Source organism: Phyllostomus hastatus, unplaced genomic scaffold, assembly GCF_019186645.2.
Source record: "Phyllostomus hastatus isolate PE091 unplaced genomic scaffold, TTU_PhHast_1.1 phas_contig_34, whole genome shotgun sequence".
In the NCBI taxonomy this organism is placed as follows: Eukaryota; Metazoa; Chordata; class Mammalia; order Chiroptera; family Phyllostomidae; genus Phyllostomus; species Phyllostomus hastatus.
In genome coordinates this window covers 66,831,604-66,843,947 of record NW_025333857.1, presented here as the reverse complement: position 1 = coordinate 66,843,947, position 12,344 = coordinate 66,831,604, and positions in this window count along the sequence as shown.

Sequence of the window (12,344 nt, the reverse complement as noted above, 5' to 3'; positions counted from 1 at the left end):
TCCCTGAGACCCCACCATACCACAAAGATCTGAGGACACCGGTAGGGGGCAGCTAGACTTGATATACCTTGGGAGTCTTGTTGAATGGTCTCAGACCCAGCACTGGCACTGAGTTTGAACTTGTATCAATCTGGTGAACACCACTCGCGCCTTCCTAGTGACTCACTGAGACCTACCTCATGTAACTCGAGTACCACCAGAGGCTCTTTCAGTGACTGAGCCTAATGGGCAGCCAGCAGGTAGAGGCAGGCAGAGGTAGATCCTGAGGTACCTTGGGCCTTTTCTTGACCTGACCCCAGGCTCAGTGCTGGTGAAAGCCAGCCTTGGTGTGCATTTTGGTCCTTCCCATGCACACCAAGGCCCAGCAGAGGCATCTACAAACTGTGGATTGCTCTGTAGCTCCAAACAGGTTGTCCAGGGCCTAGCACAGGCAGTATCTGACACTGGACTGCACCAGAGTCCCTCCCAAGAGGTGCCAGGAAAGACACACCAAGTGGTCACCATCAGACAACATCTACTAGCTGCACAAGTGGCACATCCAAAGGGAGGTCTCAGCAGGCACCAGTCCCTGCTGAAGCAAATTCTGCTGCATGTGGTCAGCACCTGCATAGCAGCTCGTACACTGTGGTTGGAGTCAGTCTTCACAGTCAGCCAGACTCAGGGTTGACCCTATGCATGGATGAGTCATTAGCAGTAAAGATTCATTTACAACAAGAGGGCTCACATACCCACACAAGGGTCATTCCTGGAACATTCAACTCAGGTGATCAAGGAGGTCGCACCATTGGGTCCCACAGGACATGTACTACTTAAGGCCACCCTTCCAAGATTAGGGGACTTAATAGATTTACCTAATACATAGAAACAAATACAAAACGGTAGCCAAAATGAGGAGACAAAGAAACATGCCCCAAATGAAAGAATAAGAGAAATCACCAGAAAAAGAGCTGAATGAAATGGAGGCTCAAAGAACTTAGTAAGAACTTCAACAGCATGAAAAAGAACATAGAAACCATGAAAAAAAGAAGAAAAAAAAAGAGGAACATTGTTACAAAGAATAAAATTGCAATAAACATGTACCTATCAATAACTACTTTAAATGTAAATGGCTCACATGCTCCAATCAAAAGACATAGGGTAGCTGAATGGATAAAAAATAAGACTCATATCTATGCTGTCAACAGGCAACCCACCTCAGAACAAAAGATACACACAGACTAAAAGTTAAGGGATATAAAAAGATACTTCATGCAAATGGAAATGAAAAAAGCTGGGGTAGCACTATGTATATCAGACAAAATAGACTTTAAAATACACGCTGTAATAAGAGACAAGGAAGGACATTACATAATGATAAAGGGAGCAATCCAACAAGAGGATATAATCCTTGTTAGCATTTACTCACCCAACATAGGGGCACCTAATTATATAAAGCAAATCTTGATGGACATAAAGGGAGATATCAACATCAACAGTAAGACAGTCATAGTAGGGGATTTTAACACCCCATTGACAGCAAGAGATAAATGTTCCAGACAGAAAATCAACAAGAAAACAGTGGACTTCAATGTCACACTAGATCAGAGGGATTTCATTGATATCTTCAGAGCATTTCACCCAAAGTAGCAGAATATACATACTTTACAAGGCAAGTCAAGAAGTAAGCTTCCATCAATAAATAGACCTGAACATTGATAGTTCCTTGTCAAAATATGCAAGTATTTTTATGCCCCAATTGCAATCATAGCTTTAAAAAGAGAAAAGCAGTAACATTTTAATATTTATATAAAATATTTGTATTATCCAGAAAAACATATCAACTTAATTAATTTATTAGCTACATTTTCCCAGTATTTTAAGTATCATTGGAACTCCATGAAGTAAGCAGGACACCACTTTAAAAGTATTTTCAAATCATAGAAAGAGAGCTTTCCTATTATGTAAATTACTTCAATTTCTAGAACAGAACACATTTCTGTAACCGAGATACTCACTGTATCTTTTTTAAAATAGCCAATTTTTTTTTTAAAGCTAAATAGTTAAAGGATAATACCATGACTTGATGTTTTGTGTTGGAGAAGGCAATTGAGTCCTGAATGTCCACATGGGTCTTTGAGATGTTTTGAAGAATCCATCACAGATACACACACACACAATTTATATATAAATTGTATATATAAAATGTATTCTACATAAAATAAATATATATAAATATATACTAAAAATATATATTTTAAACAATAAAACCAACAACCCCACCACCATGGTCAAATGAGACATTGTGAAATAAATGAAAGCTTAAGAGCTTATGGATTCATCTGCATAGGAGCATAAAGCTGTGGAAAGCCGAAACTGCTTAGGTTGCTAAGTACGGAGAGAACTCAACTGAGGAAACTGAGATTTGAACAGGTCAAGTAATTTTGTCAGAATCACACAGGGAGATAGTCTCCAGCTAACTCTGACATATCTTTCTGAAAGAGGTGTTTCTCTGAAACTATATTTAGGTTTCTACCTGAAGAATTCATATATATGTAAGAAGGGATGGGAGCAGATTTAGAAATCAAAAGGATAAATATCAAATTAAAAAACTAAAAAGTCCATACTGGTACATAGTCATTAATGCTATTCACTCATGTCTAATTACCCTCTCTTTCCTAAACCCAGAAACTGCACTTTCCTTTGCTCATTTGATGTTAGACCTAGCCATATTATTGGCTTTGGTCAAAGAAATTTAAGCAGCAATGGCATGTGTCACTTCCAAGCAGAAGTCTTTAAGAGACAGTGTACAAGTCACCATATCCCTTTTTTCCCTGCCTTGGTGATGGTAGAAGCACGTGTCAAGGTAGAGCCTCCATCAGCTGAGCAGCCTTGGTGACTATGATGACAAAGGACATAAAACAGGAGTAAGAAATAAACTTTTTTGTGTGTGATATATCATTGAAATATGAAAGCTGTTTTTTAAATATTTTATTTATTTATTTTTTAGAGAGGAGGAAGGGAAGGAGAAACAGAAGGAAGGAAACATCAATGTGTGGTTGCCCCTCACATGCCCCCAACTGGGGACCTGGCCCACAACCCAGGCATGTGCCCTGACTGGGAATCGAACCCACAACTCTTTGGTTCACAGGCCTTTGCTCAATCCACTGAGCTACACCAGCCAGGGCTTAAAAAGCTGTTTATTAATGCAGTATGATCTACTCTATCCTGAGTTTTAGAGGACATGTAAGACATAAAATGGGAGTAAGAAATAAACTTTTTGTGTTATGTATCATTGAAATATGAAAGTTGTTTATTAATGCAGCATAGTCTATTCTAACCTGACTGATGAACTGGTAAATTTTTTACAGAGCCTAAGCAATTTAAAGATAATTAGTTCTATATTCATCAATGACTAAAAATTTACAGAGGCTGTGTTGAACAGAGGGTAGTGAGGAAGCTTTGGTGTCACTTGTGTATTATAATAATAAAAATAATATATAACTGTATTGTGTACAATTTATTTTAGTAACCAATAACATTTATGAAGTATTTATCATGTACCAAGCACTATGCTGAGCATTTTACATGGATTATTTCACTAACTCTTATATAGACAAAAAAAAGTGAAGTTTAAGGAGGTGAAATCACTTGCCTCAGGCCACGGAGCTAGGAAATGGTGGAACACAGATTCTATTACAGGCAACAGGGCTGCAAAGCCCATGCTCTTAACCACTACTCTACACTGGCCCCCTGTGTGAATGTGACAAAATTACTTGACCTGCCTGAGTCTCAGTTTCCTCATTTGAGATCTATCAGGCAGGGTTTTTAAGAGAATTAAAGGAGATAATTGGATAAAGCAATTAATATGATTCTTGGCATATAGTAGGCATTTAAGACACGGTAGTTATTATTTTTTAGTAGTTAATATGGCACTCATTTCTATAACAAGAGATTAGTCAATATGAAAAAAGGTGACATGAATATTTGTTATGATTTATGGGAATTTAGTACTGTAAAAATATAGGTAACAGATAGAAAAATGAAATCCTACATTACTATGCTTGCATTACTTAATAGCTGATATTAAAATGACCATTGTTGACTTCTTGAAAAAAGGTTTTTTAAAAATAAAGATACAGTGTACAAATAGGACCTACAAAGTTCCCAATAATACACTAACTGCATCCAATAGCATCAAGGCCCTTATGTCTGAAAGTCCAAGAAAACAGATTTCAAGGACAGTTTGAAGATACCTTATGCTCAGCTAGTCACAAATGATATGTCGGGATCAAATCATTTAAATGACCTTATGTCCATTTATTAATTGATGAACTGCATAAGACAACATATATTAAATGTGCAACTATTTGTTCTAGGTCTTTTATTTACTGAACTTCCTCCTTTCTTTTGCTACCTTAAGTAATAACATGAGTACACATACCAATTTTCTATACAATCATGTCTTTTGCAAAGACAGTTTCATTTCCTCCTTTCCCAATCTGTATACATTTTACTTCCTTTTCTTCTCTTATTCATCAGCTAGGACTTCCAGTATGACACTGAAAAAAGTAGTGAAGACTTCCAGTCAAGATGGCGGCATGTGGAGCCATGGCTTGCCTCTTCACACAACCACATCAGAAGTACAACTACAGCCACCATGGAAAACAGTATGGAATTTCCTCAGAAAACTAAAAATGGATCTGCCTTTTGACCCAGCGATTCCACTGCTAGGATTATATCCTAAGAACCCTGAAACACCAATCCAAAAGAGCTTATGCACCCCAATGTTCATAGCAGCACAATTTACAATAGCCAAGTGTTGGAAGCAACCTAGGTGCCCATCAGTAAATGAATGGATCAAAAAACTATGGTACATCTACACAATGGAATGCTAGGCAGCAGAAAGAAAGAAGGAACTCCTACCCTTTGTGACAGCATGGATGGAACTGAACTGGAAAGCATTATGCTAAGTGAAATAAGCCAAGCGGTGAAAGATAAATGCCATATGATCTCACCTTTAACAGGAACCTAATCAACAAAACAAAGGAACCAGCAAAATATAACCAAAGACACTGAAATAGAGAACCAGCTAACAGTGTTCAGAGGAGAGAGGGGAGAGAATTTCAGGGGAATTTCAGGGAAATTGGGAAGGGTTTACAGGAACAAGTATAAAGGACACATGGACAAAAACTAGGGGCCAGTAGAAATAAATGGCAGGGAGGTGGGGAGGGCTGGGTGGGTGGTCTGGGATGGGAGTAAAACATAGAAAATTGTACTTGAACAATAATTAAAATAAAATTATTTTTTAAAAGAAAAGTTTTTTAAAAAGTATAACTAAAATATAGAACAACCATCACTCAGGAACATCAGAAATCGAGCTGAATGAAAGTCTGACAACTACAAAACCAAGTTGAATGGAAGTCTGAAAACTACGGAATTAGAGAAACCACATCAATCCAGACTGGTAGGAGGGTTGCAGACGCCTAATGGGCTGATCTGACACCCACGTGGATAAAAATTTAGGAGGAATATCTTGGAGCGAGGAGTTCCAGACCTACACCAGGCCCCCCATCCCAGGATTCCAGTGCTAGGAAGATAAGTCCCTACAATTTGTGGCTGCAGAAATCAGCAAGGATTGAGTCCATGGAAGAAACTGCTGGATCTCTAAGCAGTTCCTCTTCAAAAACCCACACATGGACTCACCTACTCAGACTCACTCCTTCTGAGCTCCAGCTCCAGGGTAGCAGCTTGAAAGGCACCAGTAGTATACAGGGAAAAACGTTAGTGTCTGGCATCCAAGCGAGCAGAGACCACTGTCCCTTTGCTAAACCCTCCCCCCTACACACACAGAGCCAGTAAATTGGTGCCATATCTGAGACTCCATCAACCTGGCTAACAGTGTTTGACCCACCTTACAGGTCCACCCAGGCTGCTTTTCCATAAGAATGGCTGATCTTAGCCTCTCAAACAAGCAACAGCTGGCTTCGGTGAGCCCTAGTGGGAGCCAGATTAGATTTACAATTTGGCTTCACCTGGAAATCTCCAAGCTCAGCACAAGTAGCAGAGCTCAGACAGGGTGCCCCAGTCAAAATGCAAGGGGAAGCTGACCTTGGCCTGCACCATCCAGGAAACCCCAGGGCCAGTGCACCCACCAGTGGACAGCAACAGATCATGTCAAAGCACCACCAACCTGCCCCTGCACAGCTGATCCTCCATGGATGGCAGAGGTTGGAGGTCAGTGGTGAAAGCCAGTCCTTACAGATGACAGCCTGGGCAAATCCCTGGCTAACATCAACCAAGGCTCAACTACAAGAGGAGGGTGTACTCAGCCCACACGAAGGGTGCACCTTGAACATCCAGCTTGGGTAATAGGGGAGGCTGTGCCACTGGACCCTACAGGGCACCTACTACATTAGGCCACACTACAAAGACACAGAGTCAAAGCAGCTATACTTACTACATAGAAACGAACACAGGGAGGCTGCCAAAACAAGGAGACAAAGAAACATGGCCCAAATGAAAGAACAGATCAAAACTCCAGAAAAAGAACTAAACGAGATGGAGATAAGCAATCTCTCAGATGCAGAGTTCAAAACACTGTTCGTAAGGATGCTTAAGGAACTTAGTAAGGACCTCAGCAGCATAAAAAAGACCCAGTCAGAAATGAAGGATACACTAACTGAAATAAAGAACAATTTACAGGGAAACAACAGTAGAGCAGATGAAACCAAGAATCAAATCAATGATTTGGAACATAAGGAAGCAAAAAATAACCATGCAGAACAACGAGGAAAAAGAATTCAAAAGAAAGAGGACAGTGTAAACAGCCTCTAGGACAACTTCAAGACGTCCAACATTCGCCTCCTAGGGGCGCCAAAAGGAGAAGAGAAAGAGCAAGAAATTGGAAATCTATCTGAAAAAATTGTGAAAGAAAACTTCCCTAATTTGGTGAAGGAAATAGACATGCCAGTCCAGGAAGCACAGAGTATCCCAATTATGATGGATGCAAAGAGGCCCACTCCAAGACACATCATAATTAAAAGGCCAAAGGTTAAAGATAAAAAAAGACCCTCAAAAGCAGCAAGAGAAAAGAAGTTAGTTAATAGATGGATACCAGATGGGAGGGGGAGGGGAGAATGGGTGAAGAGGTGAGGAGATTAAGAAGTACAAATAGGTATAGAATAGCCATGGGGGTATAAAGTACAGTATAGGAAATGGAGTAGCCGAAGAACTTAAATGCATGACCCATGGACATGAACAATGGTGGAGGGATAGCCTGAGGGAGTAGGGGATGCTGGGGGAAGGGTCAAAGGGGGAAAAATCAGGACAACTATAACAGCATAATCAATAAAATGTAATTTTAAAAATAAAAAAGTAGTGAATGGAATCATCTCTGCCTTGCTACTGATCTTAAAGGGAAAACTTCAAGTTTCTCACTGTTAAATATGATGTTCGGTGTAGATTTTTAAGTTGTGGTTTTTTAAAAAATATTTTCTTTATTAATTTTTAGAGAGAGAGGGAGGGAGGGAGAAAAATGGGGAGAGAAATATTGATATTCAAGAGAAACATCGATTGGTTGCCTCTGGCATTCCCCCAACCAGGGACCTGACCCGAAACTCAAGCATGTGCCCTTACCAGGAATTGAACCAGCGACCTTTCTGGTTGATGCCCAGCCCACTGTGTCCCACCAGTCAGGGCCACTGTAGGTTTTCTGTACATGTTCCTTATCAAGTTGAGGAAGTTCTCCTTTATTCCTAGTTTGAGAGTTTTTATGATGAATGAGTATTGGGTTTTATTACTGGGTACTGAGTATTGCATTATGAAATGTTTGAGTTTTTTATTTCTTTTTCTCTACTCTGAATGATTAAGAACTTAAACTTCAGAGTCATGAAAGAGTGACTTGGGGCAAACGCCACTTACAATCTGTGAGATCTTAGGCAAGAGTTTTCTCGTGGGATAAAAATAAATAGCAATTGGTGGTGACGGTAAATGATGGTAATGATATTACTTGATTTATTAAAAATAATACCATTATATAGGCCTCTCTTTCCTTCCACATATAGTGTTGGAAAATATATTTTTTTACCAGGAATCCTTGGTGCCCTGCAAATAATAATCTGTTGAATAGAGAACCCCTTCTCCAACAGAGTTCCCCTTTATTCATTTATGTCACTTTGACAAAAATAGTAGAATACGGTGGACACTAGATGGAGCACCATTCCAAAGAGAGTAATACCTTCAGTAACCAAGACCTTTCTTTTATTACTTACTTAAAAATTAATCATGTCTAGAAAAATAATTGCACACAATTTCAGGTTACCTTGATACATTTTTCAGGGAAGCAAAAATGGATTTGAATACTTCAGAGATGTAGATATGAGAAAACAAGCAAGACAAAGATTGGGATACACCACAGTGCTGTGTGATACTGTGTGATACTGTAGGCTGAACTGTATGTCCCCTCTCCCAACTCATACATTACAGTCCTAACCCCCAGTGCCTCAGAATGTGACTGAATTTGGAGCTAGGGTCCTTAAAGAGGTAACTAAGTTAAAATGAGGTCATTTGGGTGGGCCCTCATTGAATATGACTGGTGTCCTTCTAAGGAGAGAAAATTTGGATACAGACACATGGAGGACAATGTGAAGATGAAGAAGATACACTCACAAGTCAAGGAGCAAGGCCAGGAACAGATCCTTCTTCAGGTCCCTTAGAAGAAACCAACTCTGCTGAACCTTGATTTGGGCTTCTCACCTCCAGAACTGTAAGAAAAATAAATTTCTGTTGTTTAAGCCAGTGATTTTCAACAAATGTGCTGTAAGAATTTTTAAAACATGCAATACCTGACTGTTTAGTCAGGGGCACTGACCTCTTTCCCTTAGACTGTCAAATAAAAATGACAACAGCCAACACAATAACTATCTGGTGTGAATGAATCAAAACTATACCTTTTTTTGTCAGATGGGCAAAAAATATATTTTTGGTGTGCTGCACAATTTCAGCAATTAGCTTATGGGTGCCATGAGATTGAAAAGGTTGAAAATCACTGGTTTAAGCCATTCAGTCTGTGGTATTTCGTTATGTGAGTCCTAGGAAACCAGCACATGTGAAAAGGAATACTAGAACATGATCTCCACGAGGGCAGGAATTTTTGTCTTTTTTGTTCACTGATGTACCTCAAGCACCTAGAACAATGGCTGGCATATAGTAGGTGTTCAATAAATATTTGCCAAGTCAACTAATAAATAAAGCAGATCAATAAAGTTCTTCCCATACATCACTCTATTAAATACCACCGATGCTTCAGTGACGCTTTTTTATTTTCATAACACCTGAGAACCTGGACTCCCCGTGCCCTTACCAAGTGCTGTGGTGAAGTTCATCTGCTGCCACCACCCACACCTACAAAACCCTCTGCTGAAACGCTTGTTATGATTCAATTCCTGAAGTAACTTCCTTATGAGAAGAGCTAAGAAGATTAAAATAAAAAAGCTTCTGTAGTACAATGAATGTGAATTAGTCCACATAGAGAAACAGATCAAAGTTACTAGTTCCATCCTGGGGAAAATGCCACAGACAGATTGAACTTGCTGGCATTGCTGTTCCCTCAAAAGTATCTGGTTAGCTGATTTCACCAAAGGCACCAAGAACAGCCTGGACTTAAAATTTAAAGTAAAAAAATAAGCAAGGACTTTCCTGTTGTTCTTATTAAAGCATTTTGTGTGTGGACACAGGAAAAAGACTAATTAAATTTCCTTGACTTATTCAATTATGGATTCATGGTGCATGTCTGTTTTTAAACTGATTTCCATGTCTTAATGTAATCATGATCACCATCAATCAACACTTAATTTGATACCCTGAATATGCTAGGGTAATAACAGCAAACAAAATAAAACATAAGAGAAATGTGGAATATATAAAGTACTCTGATTTTAACTTATATGCAAATATCCTTTAAATAACAGCTAAAGGGGAAAAAGCATCGACATTATAGTAAGTCTGTTAGAGGTGCTAAGCTTATAAGTAATTCTCTCTGTTCAAATTTGTAATTTTATATGTCTCTCTTTCTAAAGCATAGTTTTCAAAACCCATTCTAACTTCTAATCACTCCAGAGAGAAAACTTAAGATTAAAAATTTCCCCCAAGGGAGAGGATGATACACTAATATTTATTTTTTAAATGTGTTTAATCAATACATTTATACAGAATATGCATGAGAAAGCCAGAATCCGCCAGTTTCATAGGCAAGTGAAATTCAGCATTCTGAAATAAAAAATCTGGAAACTCTCACCCATTCTGAAAGTAATTTAAAAATCAAGTTAAAACTCGTTCTCAGTTTTGGGTCCTGCAATCAGCTCCCAAACTGACGCAATCCGAAACCAGAGCCAACACGTGTTTACCAGAGTCTTTGTCCCAAAGGGAGGAGCATCTTTTCTGATTCTCCAGAAGTGATGCTGCTGGCATTGCCTAGACTTGCGCAAAGGTCCCTACTTGTGCAGGAATACAAACATGAAATTCATTCTTGAAATATTTTCCTTTCCAGCAAAAATGAAAGCTAAATACCTTCTCACAATAAGCAATCTGCAGTTAAGCTCTCCTCCACTGCATTTGCTTCTCTTTCCTGGGAACCACAATATAAACAGGAAATTCATGTCTCTGGGGCTTATCCATTGCGGAATGGAAAAAATGAAGCTGTAGGCTTGCTCAAGGGTGATTTAGAAAAGACAGGTCATTAGAGTACTATACTTCCCTCTTTATCTTATCCAGGAGGCTTATAAATCAAGAATGCACACCAATCCCAGGAATGTAAAGTGCTTTGTCCGTAAGTGACTGGAACGCACCTTGAGGGCGCTGCATCAGGCTTTATCACACAGTAGACTCTGCACCCTACAGCACACCTGTCACAATTGGGCGTACTCATTTCCGTCTTGGCTGCCACAAGGCTCCAGAGCTAAAATCAGAAAGTCTACCATCTCATATTACCCAAACATTGCAAAGTGTTAGGTGTTAAATAGCCAAATATTGAGCACATTAAAAAAAAAAGAAAAAAAGTGCCCCTCACTTGGAATAGCTCTGTTATCTTCATTGCTGTGGTGATTATATGAATCTATGCGTGATAAAATGGCATAGAGCTACATACAGATCTTGTGTCACTGCCAATTTCCTGTAAACTATTTGAGGTAATCATTGTGGTGAACCTGGTAGAGGATACATATTAACCTCTCTGTGCTGTCTTTGCAACTTCCTGTGAATCTGTACTTATTTCAAAATGAAATATTTTTGGCCCTGGCTGGTATGGCCCAGGGGATTGAGCACCGGCCTGCCTGCCTGCGAACCAAAGGGTCACTGGTTCGATTCCCAGTCAGGGCACATGCCTGGGTTGCAGGCCAGGTCCCCAGCGAAGGGCACGAGAGAAGCAACCATACATTGATGTTTGTCTCCCTCTCTAAAAAATAAATAAATAAAAATCTTTAAAAAACAAGCAAACTAAAATGTTCTTAAAAGTGCACCTTGTGATGTCCATCAACATAGTTTGAACATTTCGGCATTAGGACAACTCATGGAGAATAAAACATTGCCTGGTTTTCAAATGTGAGTCTTGAGCCACAACTCAACAGCTTGAGGTTGGGAGTAACTTGTATCTGCTTTCCCTCTGCTTGGGATGCCCTTTCCGACCTCCGGCTTCCCTCGCCACCTGTCCCCCTTCCCATGGCTGACACCTTCTCATCCTTCAGGTCACACCTCAATGCCACCTCCTTACAGCGGCCTCCCCTCATCCTCTCAAGTTGATGCCATCTGCTATTCTCTGGTTCCCTTCACCGCGTTCTTCGCCACGTGGAATGGTTTGGTTAGTGTGTTTGCTGCTTGTCTGTCCACTAGACTGTAAACTCCTTGAGGGAGGCGCCGGGTCTGTGCCTCGTCCACTGTACCCAACAATGAGCTCGGCAGGCGACAGGTGCTCCAAAGGACGTAGTTTTCATAAACGCACGTCACTCGAGTCCACTCGCTTGACTTGAGGGCGGTGGCGTCGGTTCCTTCCGCTCACGCCACTGGTCCTGCAGATCAGGGACTGTCTCAGCGCCCTCGCTTTGGCCACCGCGTGCCCTTCTGCTTCCTTTCCTCAGCCCAGACCCACCAGTTCAGGGAAGGCGCCATTTTCGTTTCTCATTCGTCTGTCCACAAGGGCGCCTTTTCCTCATTCGCAACTTTTCCTTATTCCCAACTGTTCCTCGGGCCATCCAGTTAGCCGTTTCCCCAAAACCTTCAGCCGCTGACCCCTGCCTGTTGACCTCCCTCCGGTTTCTTCTTTCCAGTGCTGCCTCCAGGGCGCCTCACCGCCCTCCCGACCACGCCCCTTAGCT